The sequence below is a fragment of the Balaenoptera borealis genome, assembly GCF_965194805.1.
Source record: "Balaenoptera borealis genome assembly, chromosome: 8".
Classification (NCBI taxonomy): Eukaryota; Metazoa; Chordata; class Mammalia; order Artiodactyla; family Balaenopteridae; genus Balaenoptera; species Balaenoptera borealis.
The window spans coordinates 3,960,837-3,984,946 of record NC_138865.1 but is presented as its reverse complement, the minus strand read 5'-3'; the positions used below and the strand labels follow the sequence as shown (position 1 = coordinate 3,984,946).

At 38.8% G+C, this 24,110-nt stretch overlaps 1 protein-coding gene across 5 annotated transcripts in view; it reads left to right on the top strand.

The window, feature by feature from the left end:
* The window catches only part of LOC309633371 (uncharacterized protein), a 394,758-nt gene that overhangs the window by 35,408 nt on the left and 335,240 nt on the right, over positions 1-24,110 (top strand). For all 5 annotated transcript variants that reach the window (XR_014247465.1, XR_014247466.1, XR_014247467.1 and 2 more), the window contains exon 2: positions 6,834-6,904. The gene's annotated coding sequence lies outside the window, so the exon portion shown is untranslated. The remainder of the gene's footprint in view (positions 1-6,833; positions 6,905-24,110) is intronic.

Genomic DNA, 24,110 nt, shown 5'->3' with positions numbered 1-24,110 from the left:
CTTGAATACAGCTGTTTTTGACTCCTTAGTATCTTCTGTTTTCAATACTTTATTAACAAACTTATATTAGGAAGCAAAGGAAAGTATAATTACTTATCTCTACATTCAGTTGGAGTAATTATTAATAATTCGTTATTTTTATTCATGATGAACAGATTTTAAAACTAAAATCAAAACTTTCAAACTTACAATTTTGACTTATTCTACTTTATTTAAATACAAAATGAAAAGGAAGTAGTCTCAGGATCAACTAATTAAGACCTAAGAACACTTGGGAAAAATGACATTCACTGCAAACATATTTCACACATTTGTAATCATTCCATTGGGCATTTTAGATAAATAGAAATAAATTAAGAGTCACACTAATGGAGAATGAAATTCTCCAGCTGCACAATAGGCATATGATTTAATAGGAATGAAATGATTTTTGTTTGTTTTGTATTGTATCTCAGCCTGAACTGAAAGACCTAGTTAAAAAATAAGAAGTCATGCATGACACTGAGTTTTTTTTTTTTAATTTTATTTATTTATTTTGGGCTGCATTGGGTCTTTGTTGCTGCACATGGGCTTTCTCTAGTTGCGGTGAGCGGGGGCTTCTCTTGTTGCGGAGCACGGGCTCTAGGCGCGTGGGCTTCAGTAGTTGTGGCTCATGGGCTCAGTAATTGTGGCTCACAGGCTTAGTTGCTCCGCGGCAGGCATATGAGATCTTCCCGGACCAGGGTTCGAACCCGTGTACCCCTCACTGGCAGGCGGATTCTTAACCACTGCGCCACCAGGGAAGCCCCACTGAAAGAGTTTTGTTTGTGATAAGTTCATCTAACTCAAAGATTCAACTGAATCTAATAGAGATCATGAAAGATTTTATAAATTAATATAATCTGTGAGGCATATAATAGTACTTTAATGATTTATAATAAATATGAACCATTAGGATACCTGAGCAGGAAACTTCAAAGAATGATCAAAAGTGGTACTCAGTTTATGATTAACATATAGAGAGATATGTGAAAAAATATGCAGTATAGCTATTTCTTAAAATACCAGAGATGGTTTGTGAATGGAGGTTTATACACTTTTGTTTTAAAGTTTAGAAAGTCAAAATAAGCTACATAGAAAAAACAGTGGAATGAAATGTAACTGTCCATGTGTCCCCCAAATATTCATATCCACCTGGAACTTGTGGATGTGACTTTATTTGGAAACAGTCTTTACAGATGTAACTAGTTAAGATGAGGTCATACAGGAGCAGGGCAGGCCCTAAATCAATATGACTGGTGTCCTCCTAAGAAGATGAGGAGAGACAGACACAGAGACACACACAGGGGGAATGCGGTGTGCTGAGGGATGCAGAGATGGGTCCAAACCATCTCCAAACCAAAGCGCCGAGGATTGCCAGCAGCCGCCAGAAGCTAGGAGAGAGGCAAGGGATAGATTCCCCCTTAGGGCTCCTGGAAGGAACCACGCCTGCTGACACCTTGATCTCAGACTTGCAGCCTCCAGATCTGTGAGACAATAAATTGCTGTCGTCTTAAGCCACCCAGTCTATGACCACTTGTTAGGGCAGCCGGAAGAATACTAATGCAGCCCATCTACATGGAATAACCGGATTTTAGCTGGATCAGGCTCAGGTGGAACGTGGGCCACAGAAGCAGGTTCTGCCTTTCTCTGTGTTGGCTTTATTTTCAAGAAAATGGTGACCAGAACCTCTCAGCTCATATTAGCCTTTAGTTAGCAACCCAAGAAAAGAGTGAAAGTTCCCTTCCTAATGGCACCAGATAAAAAGACTCCAGATAAGGACCGCTTGCCTGACTCAGTTCAGTTGCACTTAAAATAGTCAAGATGGCCAAAGGAGGGATTTCCCTGGTGATCCAGTGGTTAAGACTCCACTCTTCCACTGCAGTGGGCACGGGTTTGGTTCCTGGTCTGGGAACTAAGATCCCACATGCCATGCAGCATGGCCAAAAAAAAAAAAAAAAGATGGCCAAAGAATAAAGAATTCTAACTGCAAAGGTCTGAGGCACATTCTGAATTCTACAGCCTGGTGCTGCATTATAGAAGAAAGGTGATTACCCTTAAAAAACTTATGCAGAATAGAATCCTCTTACCCCTGCTAAAATATTAGCAGATATTCACACTGTAAAAATGCTGGACACTTATGTTATATTGGAAATTTTCTAATGTAATAGGATTATTGAAACACAAATGATTTATGCTCATTTGAACTCTTGAAGAAAGTTACAGAGAATTATTATTTCCTATTAAGCAAACTCAAACATGTCCTCATAATAAGAGGGTTAATTTCAGTCTCTGTAGAAAACTAAGGGAATTCACAGTTAAAAATAAATCAGGTGAAGAGAGAGCTAAAATCTCATCACTTTTTCTCATCTGATACTTTTTTATAGAGATATATTCTATGGAACACTTTACCTATCTACTCCTTTTAAATATATTTCCACCATTGTTTAGATCACAGATCACAAATTTAAATGATCACAAAAAATAGAAGTAACTAAAATGTATGTAATATATTTAAAATGTTATTTGGATATTAGAGACAAGAACACACATATATAACATATATACACATGTATATGTAAAAATATGGTCAGCACTTTTGAGTTTTAGAGGAAATAGATGCACAACAATTTTACTGGAAATTTCCCATTTTAAAGGTTTATCGATAATTCTAATAGAAAATTCTTATAGATATTTCAAAGTCCTCCTTTTCTCCATCATTTTACAAATTCTGTTCCATATGTTTATATGCTGTTTGCATTTACATATCTTATTTGTAATATATTCCTATTTGTACATTTAAACTACAGTATAGTGAAACATAAACAAATGTGTGTTTGTATATACAAATAAAAATATCAAGCATATATTAATTTAGTGAAAGATTAATTTTTGTATAAATTTATATGATGACTAGGATAAATGAGTGATCAATAACTTCATTTTTTTCACCAAATAAAATACTGTGATCATTGTTGATCAGTGGAAGAAAAAATTGTGAGCTGAATCTCAAAAGGTAGATCAATGATAAGTGTATCTCGACATTCGTGAGAACACCTTGGCATCAAAGTGGGCATAGGGACAGAATAAGAATGTAAAGAATAAATCTGCCTGGAAAAAGGGACTAGTGGGTTTGAAAAACAAAACAAAATAAAAGTGAGAGCTCATAGCCAGGTGTAGGGGCTTAGAAAAGTTGTGCTGATTTTAGTTCTATTCCAAAGAACGCTTGGAACTCTGTGGTGTGTGTTAAGAAAGAGAAGTGTGCAAATGTTATGCTAAAAGTATGTATGAAGACTAGAACATAAGGAAGCAATGCAATTCCTAGAAACAAAACTGTTTCAAAACGATGCAGAATATTTCCATGATCAACATTCCTCAATCCTGCAGATGGGGGTGCTTCAGAGGCACTGCCCTTACATCACACTGAAACCTTTGTGTACGTACTAGTATCATATCTTCAGTTTATAATTTACTTGACAGGGACAATTTAATGTATGGTAAATGAACTCAGACCATTCCACTAGTAGTGGTATGTTAATACCACTTTAATCTTGGTAGGCTTTTAAACAGAACTAATTCATCAAAAGCATAAAATCCTTGCAACTAACCATAGAGTTTACTTAGTAAAAAGAAACTTTGGAAATAACTATTGAAATTCTCAGTATTACACATTGTAAAAATTCTCCTGTACTTAAAGTTTATAATCTTTATCCAATATTATTTTGGTATAATAATTAAAACCTATCGTTGGAAGACCCTTAAACCTAAAATGGGAAATAAATTCAACTCATTCCCACCTCATTTCTCTTCCTTAATCTTCCCATCCTTTTGCTTACTATCTCTTCCAAATTTTGGCATTAAAACATAGGCAAATAATTTACAGTATGAAGTTTTCCTCATTTGTATATCCTGCAAAATAAAGAAGCACATTCATACGCAACAATTACTAAATAAAGTGTGTTTCTGCATGAAGAGAGAAAGGCTCTGCCTATGATCATTTCTGAGTAATTTCTCACATAGTAAAACAGAGGGACTTCCCTGGTGGTCCAGTGGTAAAGAATCCACCGTACAATGCAGGGGACGCAGGTTCGATCCCTGGTCGGGGAGCTAAGATCCCCCATGCCGCGGGGCAACTAAGCGCGCCTGCCTCAGCTAGAGCCCATGTGTCGCAATCTACACAGCCCACGCTCTCTGGAGCCCGTGCACCACAACTAGAGAGAGAAAATCCGCATGCCACAACTAAAGAGAAGCCCGTGGGCTGCAACGAAGAGCCCAAGCCACAAGGAAGATCCTCATGCCTCAGCTAAGACCTGACGCAGCCAAAAAAAGAAAGAAAGAAAGAAAGAAAAAAAAAAAAACAAAAAAGCAGAGAAAGGGCTCAAGGTTCCATGATGTGGCAAACAGTGTGATACTGGGATGGGGAGAGATTTACAGAAATAGCCAAGGAAATGTTTAGGGTCCAGGGCTCCATGATTTACTGTTAGAATAACTTACCACATTTAACAATTTTCCTACACGTTCCAAACCAGAAAAATTGCTAGCAAAGCATCTGTGTCTGTCTGTATTTATCACAATACTGCTATGGAGAGACTTCTTTCTTTTTTCCCACTTCCTCTTCAATTTCAATTTCTTCTTGATTCAAATATTTACAAAATGATGAGGGCAAAGGTAGGAAATGTGAAAAGCACATTAAGTATTCTTATTTCTCTAAGGCTCTAAAGCCCCTGGGGGAGGACCACTGACTGAAAACATGGATATTAATAACATATTTATATTTGCTTTTTAAGAGCATTTTTCAACATATTTCCTTTCCTGATATACTATAAGCTGCTTATAAAATGAAAATTGCTCTCCATTTCTTGAACTAAATAAAGACTACAAATGGCCATGATCTTCATGGCTAAGGAGAACAGTCTTGGCATTAAATAGGATAACAGTGAATTAAGGTTCATAATGGAGAATGTTAAAATGGTATAAATAAAAAATAATCAAGATTTAAAGGAACAACTGAAGTTTCCCCTAAGAAGACTATCACAATTCTTATATCAAGTTATGTGTTTTTATTCTTTACTTGCCACTTGTTTGATGTTTCTAATCCTAGCAGACAGCATAAACAAGCTAATGGTTGCACTCAGAGGACAGCACACATCCCGACAGTTATTTTGAGATCTTTCTTTTGGACAATGAATTGTAACTTTTTAGAATTGACTGTGTTTCAAATCTACAATTATATGCTTAATGAATTCTGAACTAAAATTGTCTATATAGTTGATCTAGTCTCTTGATAATATAAATAAATTAAGTATATTTTAAATGTATGAAAATATATTTCAAGATTTTAAATGAATCATAGAACAAAAGAAAATTGTATAAGATACTATAGCAATATTTGTGACATTTAAACACTGACAAAATGCAAGACACTAAGATACGTGTTCTGGGGGTCCCAGAGATCAAAGAGATGTTCCTTTCTTTTAGGATCATTCCTTATTTTTCTTTTTGAAAGGTGAAACATTCTTATGAAAAAATGAAGTTTCTCCTGCTTAATATGAAGTGTTATAACCCAATTCCCGGTCTTTATGGAGAAAATCTTGTCATTAATATAATTTAAAGTTTGCCGATAATGTTACTCTATATCCATGTCTTGGTATTCGACTTGAGACTGTTAGGATAAAAATATACTGAATCAAAGCCACCTTGATGCGAAAGTGGTGGTGTGATGAATTGGGAGATTGGGATTGACATATATACTCTAATATGTATAAAATGGATAACTAATAAGGACCTGCTGTATAAAAAAATAAAATAAAATTCAAAAAAAAATAGCCACCTTGATGCGAGCTCAGATAACAGCAACAAAATATTTTTACTGATGTCCATAAATGCTCCACAATGCTTAATAAATAAGTTCCTAACTTACTAATGGCTTATATCCTGTTTTTTGTCATTCTACTCATCCCAGAGATGCACACTTGTATGTTGAAGGAGGTTATTGTCAAGCTGGGAAAATAAATTGTTCCTAGAGCCTCCTCTGAAGACTTGAAAATCTGTACCATTTTTAAAAACCAAAGATCCTTTGGAGGAATATTTAAGAAGCAAATAAAGCAATGTGGGAGCAACTTTATGAAGCAGCAGTTATGTCAGAGATTCCAGGAAGGGGGGTGACTCTCAAACAATTGAAATCTAGTGACTACACAAACATGTATTGAGCACTCCTGTGCGTCAGGGGCTGTTCTTACTCCTGGGGACATATATTTGAAAGTCCACAGAAGACTCTGGTATTTATTTAACTTTTACCCACAATGGCAGGGTAGCAGAGGATAAACAATTGGATAAATAACTTTAAAAGAACATGGAAAATACGGGTAAGTGCTATCATTTAAAGAGAAATATTAGTGATGTAGTTAGTAATGTAAAATAGCAGTGATAAAAGAACAGCTATACTTCGGTGATTAGTAAAGACCTTCCAGTAACTTTAACTAACAAAAAGGCAACTTCCAAAATTAAACAAACAAAAACAAAACAACACAAAATACAGGAAGAGCAGCCTGGTGGGTGAAGTAAAGAGGTAAACAGCCTCTAAACTGGAAATGACTTGGTAGTTTTGGGAAATGCAGAAAAATGTGGCTGAGTCCCAGGGAGCAAGTAAACACATAAGGTTGGGGTCCTGGGCATGCCCCAGATCTGCGTGCTGTGAAGCCTGGATACTGAATTTGGATTTATACGTTTTCTCATTTGGGGAAGGAGCAAAGAGAGGATTTTAATCAGGAGAGCTGCATGCTTTCACTCATATATTTCATAAATTACTCTTGCAGGCATTTGGAGCATGGATGAATGAGGCACACAGAGAAAGAAGCAGACACGTTTCACTACTGCATCTGCCCAGGTGAGAGTATTGGTGAAAATAAGGAGAAGTTAACTTGCAGTATGGTTCGAGCTGGAACCTGCAAGATATTCTGATGGATGAAGTAAGGAGCGGTACAAAGACAAGAGTGAAGGGTGCGTCCTGTGGGTTGACTTTTGTAGCCGGATGATGGGAAGGAGTGCTATTAACTGAGGTAAAAAAGATTGGGGAAATAGCAGGTTAAGGAGCTAGTTAAGAAAAATAAAATCTACTTCAGACTGATAATTTTGAGGTATCTTCGATTAAGTGGGGATTCTGAATAAGCAATTAGATATGGAAGACTGGCATATAAGAGCAAGGTCAGGACTAGAGATAAGAATTTGACCCAGCTGTAAAAAGAACGAAATAGTGCCATTTGCAGCAACTGGGATGCAACCAGAGATGATCACACTAAGTGAGGTAAGCCAGACAGAGGAAGACAAATACCATATGATATCACGTGCATGTGGAATCTAAAATATGACACAAATGAACGTATCTATGAAACAGAAACAGACTCACAGACATAGAGAACAGACTGGTGGTTGCCAAGGGGTCGGAGAGGTGGGGGAAGGATAGACTGGGAGTTTGGGGTTAGCAGATGCAAACTAGTATATACAGAATGGATAAACAACAAGGTCCTACCGTATAGCACGGGGAACTATATTCAATATCCTGTGATAAACCATAATGGAAAAGAATATGAAAAGGACTGTATATATATGTGTATAACTGAGTGACTTTGCTGTACAGCAGTAATTAACACAATATTGTAATCCAACTATACTTAAATAAAAAAGAAAGAAAGAAAAAGAATTTGGGAGTCATAAACCTTCAGATGGAATTAGAAGTCCCATGATGCTGTGCGATGGCCTTGCCAGATAATGTGGAAGTAGCTCCCAAAGATGGCTGAAAAGCAGAAAATAGCACATTTCTTGTATGCATTGCTCCAAATTTAACTGGTCCAAGACTTCAAGTTTGGTTATGATAAGAATGATACAAAAGACTTGTGCTCCCATGTTCTGAATACTAAACCAGATAAAATAAACGTCAGAGTTTTCTAGGGTATTGTCAAAGAGCTCTGGATGAAAGAAGCCCTCATGCACAAGGAAGACAGGCCTGGATCCAGACCAGCAGCAGGCCCCTGACTCTGGCTGCACACATGCAGGACGCTGGCCTCCACCCTGCAGCTGACATCCACAGCCCTGTGGACGCTCAGGGCCGGCCCCTCCCCGTGCGCCCGGATGCCACCAGTGCGACTCCCATCCCTGGCCTCCACGGCCATGTGAGGACCTGCGACAAGACCCTGCAGCCACAAGAGTGCAGGCTGACAGCCAAGGTCCCCACAGCTGCCCGTGGGCCTAGGTCTGTCCCTGCCTCCGGTCGCTGGCCTGCCTCGCGGGGCTTACGTGCAACGAGTCCCTGCAGCGGTGCAGCTGCACCCACCAGCTTGACCGCTGGACTGGCCTCCGCGGCCGTGTGCGCGCCTGTGGTGAGACCCTGCAGCCACAGGATCGCACCCCGACAACCAAGGCCCTCGCAGCTGCAAGTGTGCCTGCCGTGGGTCCCGGCCCTGCCGCTGCCACTGAGCTTTGCCACGACGTGTGCGTACAGTGTGTACAGGCGCGCGCAGCCAGCCCCTGCCGCCGAGTGGGGGCGCACCACCGGCTCCGGCTCCCGCCGCCGCCGCCGCCGCCACCGCCGCCTGGACCCTGCCCGCTGGACCTGGATGTGCCACTGAAGACGTCGGCAGTCCTTGCAGGCCCTGCCGATCCCCCAGAGCACTTGCAAAGGTTCGGGCAGTTGTTGATGTCGTGGACCCCCAGGGACATCCTGTCTGTCTGGACCCAGAGCCTGGACCAATCAGAAGAAAGCACAAATGACTTGACGACACATCATCTGAAATCATTCAGTCAGAGGAACAGAAATAAAAGAATGCAGAGGAATGAAGACGGCCCACGGGACTTAAGGGACGTCATTAAGAAAATAAACAGCACATTGTTGGAGGCCCAGAAGGAGAAGAGAGGGAGAAAGGGGTGGAAAGCTGATTTAAAGAAACAATGTCGGAGAACTTACCAAAACTGCGGAGAGGTTTGGACTCCCATGTTCACGAAGCTCATAGGTTCCCAAACAATTCAACTGAAAGAGAACTTCTCCAAGACCACTCCACTCGCAGAAGTTAACTAGAAATGGAATAAGGACTTGCATGTCAGACCTGAAACTGTAAAACTCCTCACACCTTCAGGATGGCTATTATCAAAAAGACAAGAGGTAATAAATGCTGGAGAGGGTGTGGAGAAAAGGGAACCCTTGTGCACTGTCGGTGGAAATGTAAATTGATAACAGCCACTGTGGAAATCATTGTGGAAGTTACTCAAAAATTAAAACTACCATACGATCTACAATTCCATTACTGAGTACACTTCAGAAGGAAGTGAAATCACTATCTTGAAGATACATCTGCACCCCCATGTTTATAGCAACTTTATACACAAGAGCTGAGATATGAAAACAGCCTAAGTGTCCATCAACAGAGGAATGGATAAAGAAAATTTTGTAATTTAAAATATATATGGGGCTTCCCTGGAGGCGCAGTGGTTGAGAATCTGCCTGCCAATGCAGGGGACACGGGTTCGAGCCCTGGTCTGGGAAGATCCCACATGCCGCAGAGCAACTGGGCCCGTGAGCCACAACTACTGAGCCTGCGCGTCTGCAGCCTGTGCTCTGCAACAAGAGAGGCCGCGACAGTGAGAGGCCCCCGCACTGCGATGAAGAGTGGCCCCCGCTCGCCGCAACTGGAGAAAGCCCTCGCACAGAAACGAAGACCCAACACAGCCAAAAATAATACATAAATAAATAAATAAATAAATAAATAAATAAATAAATAAAATATATATTAAAATATTATTATGAGCATATAATATTTATATATGCTGTATATAATATGTTAACTAATATTTCTCTATTTTTAATTTATTATATATACATAGAGAAAGAGAGGAAGGAAGGAAGGAAGAAGAAAGAAAATATACATATATGTCATTATATGTATAATTATATATATATATGTTGTCACAAATGGCTGGATTTCCTTCTTTCTCATGGCTGAATAATATTACACACACACAGTGAAATACTATTCAGCCTCATGAATAAAGAAGGAAATCCTGCCGTTCAAGGACGTATACTAAATGAACTAAGTCAGAGTAAGACAAGTGCTGTATAATCTCACATATATGTGGAATCTAAAAAAAAAAAGCCCTACTCCTGGACACAGTGAGGAGAACGGTGGCTGCCAGAGGCTGAGTCGTGGGAAGAAATGAGAAGATGCTGGTCCAAAGATACAAACTTTCAGTCGTAAGAGGAATAAGTTCTGGGCATCTAATGTACAGCATGGGGACTCTGGTTAACAGTACTGTATTATATACCTGAAAGTTGCTAAGAGAATAAATCTAAAACGTTCTTCCCATAGCAACGACAAAAAAAATGGTAGTTATGTGAGGTGAAGGATGTGATAACTAGCATTATTATGGTAAACATTTTGTGATAGATACACAGATCAAATCATCACATCAAAACTACACCTTAAACTAGCATGATGCTATATGTCACGTATGCCTCAATAAAACTGGGAGGAGAAAGAACAGAGAAGGACAAGAAAAATGAGTGCTGGGCTTGAGGAAAATCAATTCTTAGGAAAGGTTCTTTCTTAGGAGAATAAACCGAGGTAACTTTTCTTTGAAGTCTTTCCATCAGTGAAATACCTAGCAGATTTCATCGCTTGAATGGATCATTTTTACACCCCTTCTATTATGTGCTGATTTCTGTTTCCCCAGAATTCGTATGCTGAAGTCCGGATTCACAGTAGCTCAAAGTGTTACTGTATTTGGAGACTGGGCCTTGAAAGAGGTTTTTAAGTCAGATGAGGTCATGTGGGTGGGCTCTAATTGAATGTGACCCTGTCCTCATAAGAAGGGAGATTAAAATTCCTGCCCTCTGGTTTTGCTGCCCCACCCGTAGCTCTCAGCAGACGCCATCTCCCCGGGTCATAGACAGCGTTTCTCTCCGCACTCCTGCCTCTCTCGGGGTGGATGGCAGCTGCCGCTCCTCTAGGCGTGGCCTGTGGGGAGGGGACCTCTCAGCGTCCCCTGGAACCTGCTCCAGACGCAGGCTAAGACGTCCCTGAAAGCCTGAGCCTCAGGTGTGAGAGTTTCTCTGAGGTGCTGCCCTTCTTTCTTAAGCCGAAACCCTGCCTTTCCTATTCAGCTGGGGTCCCCTCGCCTCCCGCAGGGCCAGCGCAGCCCTCCTTTGTTCTAGTAAAAGATCCCCATCAGGATGCGGTTTCCTGCCCATCTCCCAGCAGGTCGTGACTGTCACTAAAGCCAGTACAGCAGTCTTGCCCAGGACTGAAAAGGGAGAATTCTCCACACTTCTTTTTGTTTTTTTTTTAACATCTTTATTGGAGTATAATTGCTTTACAGTGGTGTGTTAGTTTCCGCTGTGTAACAAAGTGAATCAGCTGTACGTATACATTTATCCCCATGCACAGCTTCCCTGTCACAGCAGCGTCACTTCCCAGGAGGGAGCACATTTCCTGGCCTTCCTCCCAGGACAGACGCCTTCAGCTGTGTATCAGACGGTCTGGAGTGTGAGTGGGTTTCAGGTCTGTCTACTAGCGGCCTCTAGTCAGTGCCTTTTATCCACCCAGAGCTTAGCACTTGAGTGAAGAGTCTCCATCCTTAAAACCTTGGCAAGCGCTACAGCGCCTGCATCTCCAAGGGAGGTGCTAGTAAGTCCAGGATGCACATTTGCATCCTTAGATCAAGTACTCTAGTGAAAAATGAATATGAGCGATAGTTAGAAACCCAGTGGAGGAGTTAGGATAGGGTACGATAGGGTAGAATAGAATAGAATGTATAGGACTTCCCTGGCGGCCCAGTGGTTAAGACTCTGCACTCCCAATGCAGGGGGCACGGGTTCAGTCCCTGGTCAGGGAGCTAAGATCCCTGCATGCCATATGGCATGGCCAAAAAAAAAAAAAAACGAAAACGACAAAGTTAGGAGACTCAAAAAAAAAAAAAAATAGAATGTATATGTATTTACTGTGTGCATTATATATTTATATAATTACATACATGCACGTATTTACTATATACACACATGTAAACATATGTTTGTGTATATTGTTTGCTTGTCGCTTTAATCCATTCTGCCTCTGTCCACCTCCCTGGCCTTGGGTGCTCGCCTTGCCTCTATCCTAAGAACATAAACCCTGGCCATGGCCACCACAGCAAACCTCACATTCCTCTATCCTTGCTCAGAGGCCAGAGCTGGCTGCAGTGTGGTTCCCATGGTACGCGGTAAGCTTGGGACCTGAGCAACCCTAGTGAACGTGTGAAACGTGACCGAGCCCACAGAAGCTCTGTCTTCTCCAGCGCTGCTCAGAGAAGGTTCATGACACCCACTGTAAGTGCAGCCGGGAGGTGAGGAGATTGCCCTGAGGGCAGACTTTCAACAGTGAGAGACAGGATTCTTGATACATTTCTAGATAAATTGCTCTCTCTTCCTCCTAGATGCTCCGAACTCAGATAAAACGCTTCTTCTGCAATGTCCTTACTGGGGGAACATAAGTAAATTAAAAAGGGTCTGTGTTTCTCCACAAACTGTGTCCAGCTTAGTAATTCATCTCCTTGTATTTGTTTCCTTTCTCACAATCTCACTTTCAGTTCCCTTCACTCTTGCTTTCTTGGAATGCGTCCCCTAATACATCAGCACATAATCTTTGCTGCGGTTCTGTTTTGCATGTTTTGGGCCAAGATGTGGACTGATAAAGTCATAGGGAAAGGACAGGAGTGGGAGGTCAGAGGCCGAGGAGGAGAGTGGTTTGAGGATGAAGTGCTGGACTAAATCCAACGTGGCGACTGAGAAGCTGTGTAGCAAGGCATCACCAGGAGATTTGTCAGAGCCATTTCAATGCAGGGACAGTATCTATGGCTGTAAAATGAAACCAACCATGACTGCAGACTGCCGTGCACAGTGGACGCTCTTGATTTTCATTCAGCTCTGTTCACACACCCGAGATTGGAGAGTTACAGTGTCCTCTTGTTAAATGATCCCTCTGGTGTTAAATGTCCTTACCTTAGAAGTAAATAATGATGCCTCGTTGAATTTCGTTGTTTTGGCAAAAACCCAGTAGTGGGTATTAGTGCACCTAATTTGTTAGTGTATACCCAAGAAATGTTACCTTAACTTGCTTTGAAGTTATTCCTACATCGGGAACTTTGCATGACATAGACCAGATATTTTCAGTTTGAATGGAAGCCTCTTTCAAAATAAAAATTGGTTGTTGACTAGATCAGTTACTGATCTAAATTTTTAAAATTCGCTATATTCCATTCTCAAAGTAATATTGAGAAACCAACTGTTAGCTGGATTTTTTGAACAAAATCTCTCAGTTGGCTATAAAACACGTTCACATTCCAGTCGTCATATACTTTTGGCTCTTTCTGTACATCAGAAAGAAAGAAAGCGGGAGTGGCTGTAAACCCTAGAGCAAACAATTCAGCTCTGCACTGTAATTGAGAAAAGAATCACAGTGTAATTAAGGCTACATTATGAGACTCATTCAAAAGCTTGTGTATTTACCTATAGGACCCAGAAATACCAGCCAGGTATCAAAGCTCTGTATAATGGGGTGAAGTCTTTACCGCAGTGGGGTCCCAGTGAGTACACATGATGGGACTTTCCTTTTCAAACCACCACTGTTCCTTTCAGAGTCCACACCCTCTCTTTCTGTTTTGGAAATTAGGAAGATTATGAATTCCTAAGCCACTGAAAGATGAAAGCTCCTACAGTTCACTTTTAATCAGGATCAGAAAATTTCAGAGCACAGATGACAAGCACGGTCAGTCCTGCTCAATGACCGAGGGGCGGTGTGCCTCGGGGGTTAGTAAAGTGTATCCCTTCACCAGAGAGAAGAAATAAAAACCTATGAGCATCTTAGGTGGTGCCAGGAAGTCACTATGCTGACCAAAACCACAGACGGTCGACAGGCATTGGTTGGGTTTAGCTGTCTTTTGCCTGTCACACGTTTTTCCCCATGTGGTCCACCTCGAAAAGAAATAACCCCTTCTTTCTCCATCCTCCTAACCTTTACTAGAAACACTATCTCACAGAGCTTTCTTCCCGTTTTTCAGACCAGATGACTCTCCTCTGTTGTCCGCAGAAATGGGCTAAAGGGAATGCTCCTCTATTCTCTGTATTATTATGGAAGGGACTAAATGGCCTCCTTTTGGGGAGGTTACTTTTTAATACTCACTACTCTTTTTTTCTCTCAACAAAACTCCTTATGCAAATGAAACGTGTAAGTCAGTGTGGAGTTTTGAACCTATTTTTAAAAGTTAGAAATCGGAAAGTTTCTTACGAAGTATAAACACATCTGCACTGTGACCCACCATGCCACTCCTAAATACTTTTCCATAACAAATACAAACATATGTACACAAAAAGCATTGTATGAGAATTATCGTCGCAGTTAATTCATATTATCCCTAAGCTGAAAACAGCTCAAATGCCCAGTACAAGGAAATGGATAAACACCCTGCAGCATAATGATACAATGGAACATAATTCAGTAGTAAAAGAAACAAAGTACTGATGCTCTCAGTAATGTGAATAAATGTCATTAAGTAACGAAGCCAAGCACAAATAATAGATAGATAGATAAATACATAGATAGATAGAAGAGAGGGAAGGAAGGAAGGAGAGAAGGGAGGGAGGGAGGGAGGAAGGAAGGAAGGAAGGGCAAGAACATGCCAACTTACCAGTGGTGATAGAAGTAAGTTGTTCCTTTGGGTGGAGGGGACAGTATTTACTGCTAAGAAGAGTGAGGGAGCTCTCCATGGTAGTGGAAATATTCTGTATCTTATTTTGGATAATGGCTTCATGGGTATATACAGTTGCCAAAACTCACTGAACTGATCATTTGAGATCTGTACATTTTTGTACATTTTTTGTACATTAACTAGACTTCAGTTAAAAAGGACCATTTATTTTGTGTGTGTCTTTGAACATCTGGTATATCAATGTTGTTTCTTTTTTTGGAAAACATCAAATACACTTATTGACTATGCCTCTTCCTTCAACAATACTTAAGTGGTTATGTTTGTTACACTCTATTCATTGACTTTTAGAGCACTGTTTTTCTCACTAGGCTCTTTGCCATCCTGCCTGTTTTCTCCCTGCCCTGCTGAAGATAAAGGGGCTCTCATACTTAGACATATTTCTTCAGAGCAGTAGTTTTTACACATCATGCAGCAGCGGCTGTGTCAATAATATTTTACAAGCTTTGCAAGTGTAGTAGCAGTAAACCTGTATACCGACTATTTCTTGACTCTTCAACTATGGTTAGGCTTTTTCATGAGTTTCAAAATATTTTAACTCTACTGGGAACCCCATAAACCTCTGGCTTATCATTAGATGTGTATCTTGCCTCAAAATATTAAGAACAGTCTAGCCCTGAGCCTTAAATTCTCTCCAATTTAACAAAACATCACCTCCATCTTTGCCATAGTAAATCCATCATTCCATCCTTCCCTAGCCCTGACAAATTAGGAGATAAAACATACACTTTCTCTTTGAGAAACTAGCCCCTCTCCCGGGCACATATATCCTCTCTACACAGGATGGAAGAGAGAACGTTACCTTTGAATTGATCTGGGAGCAATAGATTCTTCTGTAGATAACCAACTAGCCTGTCTCCAACTTTATTATGTTGTATACAAGTAATACAAGAAAGAGGGAATTCCCTGGTGGTCCAATGGTTGGGACTTGGCACTTTCATTGCCGCGGCCCAGGTTCAATCCCTGGTTGGGGAACTAAGATCCCATAAGCTGTGCGGCATGGCCAAAAAAAGAAAAAATAAATAAATAAATAACAAACAAGAAGTAGAGTAGATTTTCTTCCCCAATATTTTTGTTTCTTTTGCCTGAAAGTTTACAGTATTATAGTTGAAAGTAGCTCCTTTTGATGGTAGTCCTGGAGGCTGTTTCAAAAATCCCATTTCTCCCCCCAAGCATGAGGCAGAAATGCACTGACATGACACACAGAAGCTGGTCACAGCCGTGTGACTGTCTTTGGCCCACGAAGGGACGTGAAATATTTCAGGCATGGTCCTCTCTCTTCCTCTATCGTGGTGACGGGTAGTGTTCCCCACAGTGGCCATTTTATCAGCCTGTGTAACGGGAGGACAATGGACCAGAGTAAAGCCAATAGGCAGCATGATGAACACATGTCCTGAGTCAGAAATAAAATATTGTTGCTTTAAGCTCCTGAGATTTTGAGTCTGTTGTTTGCACAGCATGCCCTAGAGACCATACCAACTAATCAAAGTTCTTTTAGTACTTCTCCTGTTCATCTGACATCCTCCCATTGCTTTTTTTATCCTAATGTTGCTGTAGATAATGTCAATAGTTAACCAGAATAATTCCTGCAAGTTGCCCCTCTGGTTAGCTCCATTCAGAGTAAAGTTTCTCAGTGCCTTACTTCTGTCAACCAGCTTGAAGCAGTGATCAATATATAGCCTGGATTCCTGCCTGAATGTTAAGAAACAAGAAAGAAAATCAATGGCTGTGTTCAGAATGCATCACGGGCCTGCAGTGGGAGGTCTGCATATTGGTTCCAGGGTCTCTCCTCCCCTCTGGGAAAAAGTCTTCCCAGCACATTAAGTAACGTCCCATTAAACTCCTGGGTCCTTTTGAGTGTCTCCCTTTGGACACTGCTGACATAATACTGAATTTCTTCCCCTCAGAGGCCAAAACCCATACTGTGGTGGAAGTTTCTGTGAATTCTGGGTGCATAGTAAAATGATCACTTCCCAAGTGCCTGAGAAATGGTATGTGCTTATGCTCCCATGGCATATAAACCTCTTCTTCACCAGTGAAGCTGCCAGACATGACCACTACTTCCCCTGGACTGAGGCCTTCAGTTTCTAAGGGCAGGAAGATAATGTAGATTATTCCACAAAGCTTATGGCTCTGAGTGTTTCTGCAGGAATCTGCCCGATTCTGCTCCATGAGTTGGCACAGGTTTGGAATGAACACATCCCCATGGGTCAAATAAAGCCTAAGGCTCCGATTACTTCTAAAGTTCTTTCACTTCCCACAGGACTTATGTCACCATATGTTTCTCTCAAAAGTGTTCTTCAAAGGAATCAGTGCAATGCTCAGCCCACAATTTTTTTTTTAATAGTATGTCAGGAAGCTTTTTTTTTTTAATTGAAGTATAGTTAATTTACAATGTTGTGATAGTTTCAGGTGTACAGCAAAGTGATTCAATTATACGTATTTTTTTGCAGGTTTTTTTCCCTTACAGGTTATTACAAAATATTGAGTATAGTTCCCTGTGCTATACAGTAGGTCCTTGTTGGTTATCTATTTTATACATAGTAGTGTGTATCTGCTAATCCCAAACTACTAATTTATTCCTACCCCCCTTTCCCCTTTGGTAACCATAAATTTGTTTTCTATGTCTGTGGGTCTATTTTTGTTTTGTATATAAGTTCATTTATATCATTTTTTAAGATTCCACATATAAGGGATATTATATAATATTTGTCTTTCTCTGGCTTACCTCACTTAGTATGATAATCTCTAGATCCATCCATGTTGCTTCAAATGCATTATTTCATTCCTTTTTTATGGCTGAGTGATATTTCATTGTGTGTGTGTGTGTATATATATATATATATATATATATATATATATATCTCCCACATCTTTTCTATCCATTCATCTGTCGATGGACATTTAGGTTGTTTCCATGTCTTGGCTATTGTAAATAGTGTTGCAGTGAACATTGGGGTGGGGTGCATGTATCTTTTCAAATTATGGTTTCTCCAGATATACGATCAGGAGTGGGACTGCAGGATCATACGATAGCTCTATTTTTGTTTTTTTTAGGAACCTCCATACTGTTCTCCATAGTGGCTGTACCAATGTAGAAGTGTAGGAGGGGTCTTTTTTCTCCAACCCTCTCCAGCATTTATGGTTTGTAGATTTTTTGATGATGACCATTCTGACTGGTGTGAGGTGATACCTCATTGTAGTTTTGATTTGCATTTTTCTAATGATTAGTGATGTTGAGCATCCTTTCATGTGTTTGTTGGCAATTTGTATATCTTCTTTGAAGAAATGTCTGTGCAGGTCTTCTGCCCATTTTTTGATTAGGTTGTTTGTTTTTCTGATGTTGAGCTGCATGAGCTGTTTATATGTTTTGGAAATTAAGCCCTTGTCTGTCACATCATTTGCAAATATTTTCTCCCATTCAGTAGGTTGTCTTTTCATTTTGTTTATGGTTTCCTTCACTGTGCAAAAGCCTTTAATTAGGTACCATTTTTTTAATTTTGGTTTTTATTTCCATTATTCTAGGAGATGGATCCAAAAAGATTTTGCTGGGATTTATGTCAAAGGGTGTTCTGCCTATGTTTTCCTCTAGGAGTTTTATAGTATCTTGTCTTGCATTTAGGTCTTTAATCCATTTTGAGTTTATTTTTGTGTATGGTGTTAGAGAATGTTCTAATTTCATTCTTTTATATGTAGCTGTCCAGTTTTCCCAGCACCACTTATTGAAGAGGCTGTCTTTTCTCCATTGCATATTCTTGCCTCCTTTGTCACAGATTGGGTGACTGTAGGTGCTTGGGTTTATCTCTGGACTTTCTATCCTATTCCAGTGATCTATATTTCTGTTTTTGTGCCAGTACCATACTGTTTTGATTACTGTTGCTTTGTAGTATAGTCTGAAGTCAGGGAGCCTGATTCCTCCAGCTCCATTTTGTTTTTCTCTCAAGATTGCTTTGTCTATTTGGGGTCTTTTATACTATCCAAGGCAATCTACAGATTCATTGCAATCCCTATCAAATTACCAATGGTATTTTTCAGACAACTAGATCAGCCTACAATTTTTAATGAATTCTAGTGAGTTCCTTGGAGAGTAACTGGATTCTGTGAACCCTGTAGTCTTCCCACTTAGCCTCCCTTTGTCAACTTCCCGAAACCCCTCATACAATGGCTATTTGGCTAATGTAATATGAGTGACAAGTATTAGCAGTGACACCTTGGAGCCAGCTGGAATAAACTAATTAAAATATCCTCCTACAAGTTTTACCTGCCTATGGAGTCCCAAATTTTCTTCATCTCTTGCATCAGAAGAGTTTTATTTTTCTACCAATGGGAACAGTGGGAAAAGTCATTTTCATCTTTGTTCTTGAGCTATAAATCATTCTAAGTTATATCTAACAGTGGAACCATACTCTGTTGACCCATAGTATCTAGACACTTAAAAGTTGTCATTGTCAACTTCCAAATGTGGTAAGTATGTTTAGTCCTTGTCAAAATGGCCAGTTTTAGAACCATAAATTATTTTTTTTCACAGTGAAATGAATATCCTTGATGTTCTAATTGTAGGTATTAGATTAAGTTTCTATTGCAATTGAGGGATGAGCTGTTTTGTACCTCTTAGAGTTGAAGATGGATGTCAGGGTTAGCAAAAGCTGCAGATTCTAAGTCATGACTGACAACCTAGGTCTAGTTTTGTATGGAGGAAGGAGTAAAAGCAAAGGCTCAAGTGACCATCAGAATACTTTAAGCTTATTAACAGCAGTGAATGGCTACGAGGGACAAGGAGGTCAGCTCTAGGAAGGAGAGATGTGGAAGTTGATCTATGAAAGACGGAGCTGGAAGTCACTAAAAGTCTTTGCAGCAAGCCCTAATGGCTGTGAAAAATGTCAGGCATACATCATTCAGAAATAGCAGGTGAAATTAAAAATCAAAGAAACAAAAAATTTCTCAGTTAGCACATCAAATGCAGCTTAAATGTTATTGTACTAATATGCATTCACTAATTGTTAGTATTACCTATTTCTTATAATTTAGCACTACAGATAAATATACTGAAGAAAGGTGAAATTCTACCATTTAATGATAAAATCCATTAACATCTTGATTCATCTTCTATCATATATTTATTTAAAAATATGTACACTCTTACACACATATGTATATATGTATATTTTTACATACACACAAATAGATGGATTGATATAAGTATCAATATATATTTGTTTTATTAAAAGGTAATTCTTTTGATACATATACACGAGTAGATGGATAGATATAGACAAATATTTTTGTTTGTTTTATAAGAAGATAATTCTTTTTGGTAATGATTGTGACATAGTCCATGGTCATGGCTTTGAATGCTGCCTAACAGAAAAATCCAAAATTAGTGTTGACAGTATGTGCCAGAAATGGCATCTTCAGCAAATTCTTCTTCCCATGTGACCTTGGCTATCCACTGGAAAGCCTCTTTTGATTCCTGGCTGTTTTCTGAAACTAACTTGTTGGTCTCATATAAGATGCTATACACTTTAAATGTCTTTCCAATAATGGAGTACTTTTCTGCTCAAATAAACCAAAGCAAGTTTTTCTTGTAACCAATAAAACTGACTTATAACCAGTTACTTCAGTATGCTTGTACTTTCTCAGTTTGTTTCTGTTCTTTTCTGGTTTCTCAGTTCAGTGTTTCTTTAGAGTGGGAGAAAATGCAAAGGACAGGAGAATACTTAAGACCACTTCTTCCTCCCATGCATTCCATTCCTCTCTAGTTACTGTTGTTTTCTGTCACTAACACAGCACATATGAGCAACATTCCAAAAATCTATTTCACGTTCAACACTTATTAAAAAGCCCTGTCCTTTTTAGTACTCGAAACATCCAAACCACAAAACATTTCCTGTGATAAAAAGACAAAAAAAAAAAAAAGTGAGATGAAAAAGATCAGACATTTACTACATATGAGGCACTGTTCAAGATAGTTTATATACTATGGCTTCTAATAATTTTATGTGATATAAATTATGTTCCTCAATTTACAAATAAGGATATAGAACAGGAGGACGTGATTTGCTAAGACTCATAGATAAATGACAATGCCAGAATGTAAACTAGAGTTTTCTCACCGTAATTCAACATAATTTAAACTATATCATCTTTTTCCCCCTAAATTTTGCAAGCATATTTAATTTTGTCTCTCCTTTTGGAACACAAGTCCAAATTAAAGGCAGTGTGTGTGAAGATATGACAAGTTGAGATCTTGTAACTCATTTCCAAATTCCATGTTATCATTAGTAATAAACTCATCAGTGTATCTTAAAGGACTAAATCGTACTTTGAGATCACTTATAGGCTCTAAAATGGCCAAGGAATCTCAGATCAGAGTTAATGGAAACCAGGACTGGCTACTTTATTTTAGGGTTCATCCCTCAAAAACTATTACAAATTTCAATATTGTGATATCAAAACATTAAGCCAAGCATGGACCCTTAAAGCATGAGAACTTGTATGATGGCACAGGTTATACACTTGTGAATCCAGTCCTGATTTGTGGATTCACTTCCAAATAATCCAATTTGGGTTGGTAATTGCATAAATAGAACATATAGGCCACAAGTTGGTAATTATTACAACTCAATGACAAGATGGGGGTCATGATATTATAATTTCTACTTTGTATATGGTTGGAATTCTCTGTAGCAAACATTTAAAAAGAAAAATTTTGGAAATATGAACTAAGAAACATTTGATAATAGCAAAAAATAAATAATATGATAGAATATAATAAATATGAAAGATGAAAAGGATCTGATATACACACAAATTATGTTCAGAGGAATAGAACAAAAAGTGTATTCAAAAATGTTATAGGAATTATTCTTCTACAAGAACATAGAAGAAAGTGTGCCTCAACTTTTCCAAACAGGAATATTTGAAACTGTGGATCAAAAGAATAACCTCTATCTTAGGAAAAAACAATACAGAATGATCGGTATATACAGGTAAATTTGCTGAAATATAATAAGAAAGAAAGTCTAACGAAATCCAAGGGAAACTAACTACTAACCTATAAATGAGAAAAATTCAGGCTGACCTCCAATTTCCCCTTAACAAGATTTTATGAAAGATTATGTAAAAACATCTACAAAGTTCTGGATGAAGGAGAATATGATCCAAGAACTTCTTTCAAGTAAGAGATAACAAACAGGTATTTAGGCTTCTACTAATCCAAGAAATATAGCACATTTAAGCCCTTCTTGAAAATAAACAAACCCTTTCTTGATAATGAAATCTAGCCAAACAAGAGATGAATCAACTCAGGAATAGGAAAATATGGCAAAAGCAGTGACTAGGGTCATTGAGTGTTAAAATAAATAAAGATGAAAAAATATCTATACATTATAGTTACAGAAATGGAGACAAAATCTTGGCGACTGTGAAAATATTTTCTAATAAGCAGTCAGTATTTATAGTTTAGGTGAGTTGGGCAGAGTACACATGTCCTCATATTTCATTGCAGTAAGTTAATAGCCAATGTCTAGAACTGAAACTTATTGCAGAAAAAAAAATGTTTTCTTCATGTTTTTTATGTTGAAGATGTCTTTTGTAAAGTAATAGTTTTGTTTTTAAGGAAACATTCATTTAAAATTCAATCATTCCTTCAGTTTTACTTCTATTTTTGTTGTTTCTGACAAATTCAAATCGATTTGTGTTTCATATTTTGGTTGCCATGACATATTGAGAAATGTTCATTTGAGAATAAAATGCCTGCCAAATTCTCTCTCTCCACTCGTCTGTCATTGTAATGACCCTTCTGTCTGCATACATATGATCAGGATGATGTTCACCAAATATTACCTAAGGCTAGTTCTAGCAGGTGGGGTGTCGAGTGTTTCTTCCAGTTAGTTTTCAGTGTCTTTGACTCTTTTAAAAAATGCATCTATTATTTATGGTTTTTTTCTTAAAAATTAAGAAATTTAAAATATTGTTACTAGTAACACATATATTTTATTCAGCTGTAGTTATTAATTTGAGATGCCATTTTTATAAGATAAATATCGGTACAATAACATGTAAGCTGCACTTGATGTGTTAACTGAGAAATCTTTTTGTTTCTTTGTTTTTTAATTTCACCTGCTATTTCTGAATGATGTATGCCTGACATTTTTCACTGCCGTTAGGGCTTGCTGCAAAGACTTTTAGCGACTTGCAGCTCTGTCTTTCATAGATCAACTTCCACATCTCTCCTTCCTAGAGCTGACCTCCTTGTCCCTCGTAGCCATTCACTGCTGTTAATAAGCTTAAAGTATTCTGATGGTCACTTGAGCCTTTGCTTTTACTCCTTCCTCCATACAAAACTAGACCCAGGTTATCAGTCATGACTTAGAATCTGCTGCTTTTGCTATCCATGATATCCATCATTAACTCCAAAAGGTACAAAATAGCCCATCCCTCAATCGCAATAAAAATTTAATTAGATATAATGTGTTTGTATTGATATTACAGTCATATACTCACATCTATGCTTAACAGAAACAGTAAAATCTTCAAATTTTCACAAGCATTATTATTCTTAAGGGCATATTCTCAAGAAACATGATCATAAAATATATTAGACATTCACATAAAAGTCTGTCAAAATCTGCCATGATTCCCCACCCTGAAATCACATTTTATCATGTATCTTCCATCCATAAGCTACCTAGGAAGTGCATGCTGTCTGGTCAGCCTCAGGAAAAAAAATATATTTTAAAATATGGTCAGAGTGTGACAATTGTAGCAAAGTAAAAACATCAAAAACTAAAAACTAGGAGAGCAGACATTAAGTGCAAGCTTTACGACTTTTTAGTTTTGTGGACTTCCTAGGTTATTTAACTGGAATTGAAATAATTGTTCTGCTAATGGTTAAGTATAATTCGTTGGGGGAAGGGATGCTGTCATATTTAAATCAGGCTTAAAGTGGGTCACCTGATCACCAGATGTGCAGCAGCTGATACCCAGGTCCCTGACACATTCCTCAGCTGTGCTATTCTGGTGACTTACCATTCCTTGTTCTTGTTCTGTTCTAACTTAAAACACCCACACCTGACTTTCTTGCTGCCCCCAGTTCACAGGCACTCATTCCTGAGGCACTCGCCAATTTGGGGGTACTCCTTGGTCACTTCCTAATTTTTACTTCTGACCGTGGTTCATGTTCTCAGTTACTCCATAACCTCTGTCAATTATGGTCGCTATAGATGTCTGTCAGGAGAAAACTAACTTGCAAATTTTAATTATTATATATTGTTGTATTGAAGAAAAAGGTTTTTTCTCCCCTGTGT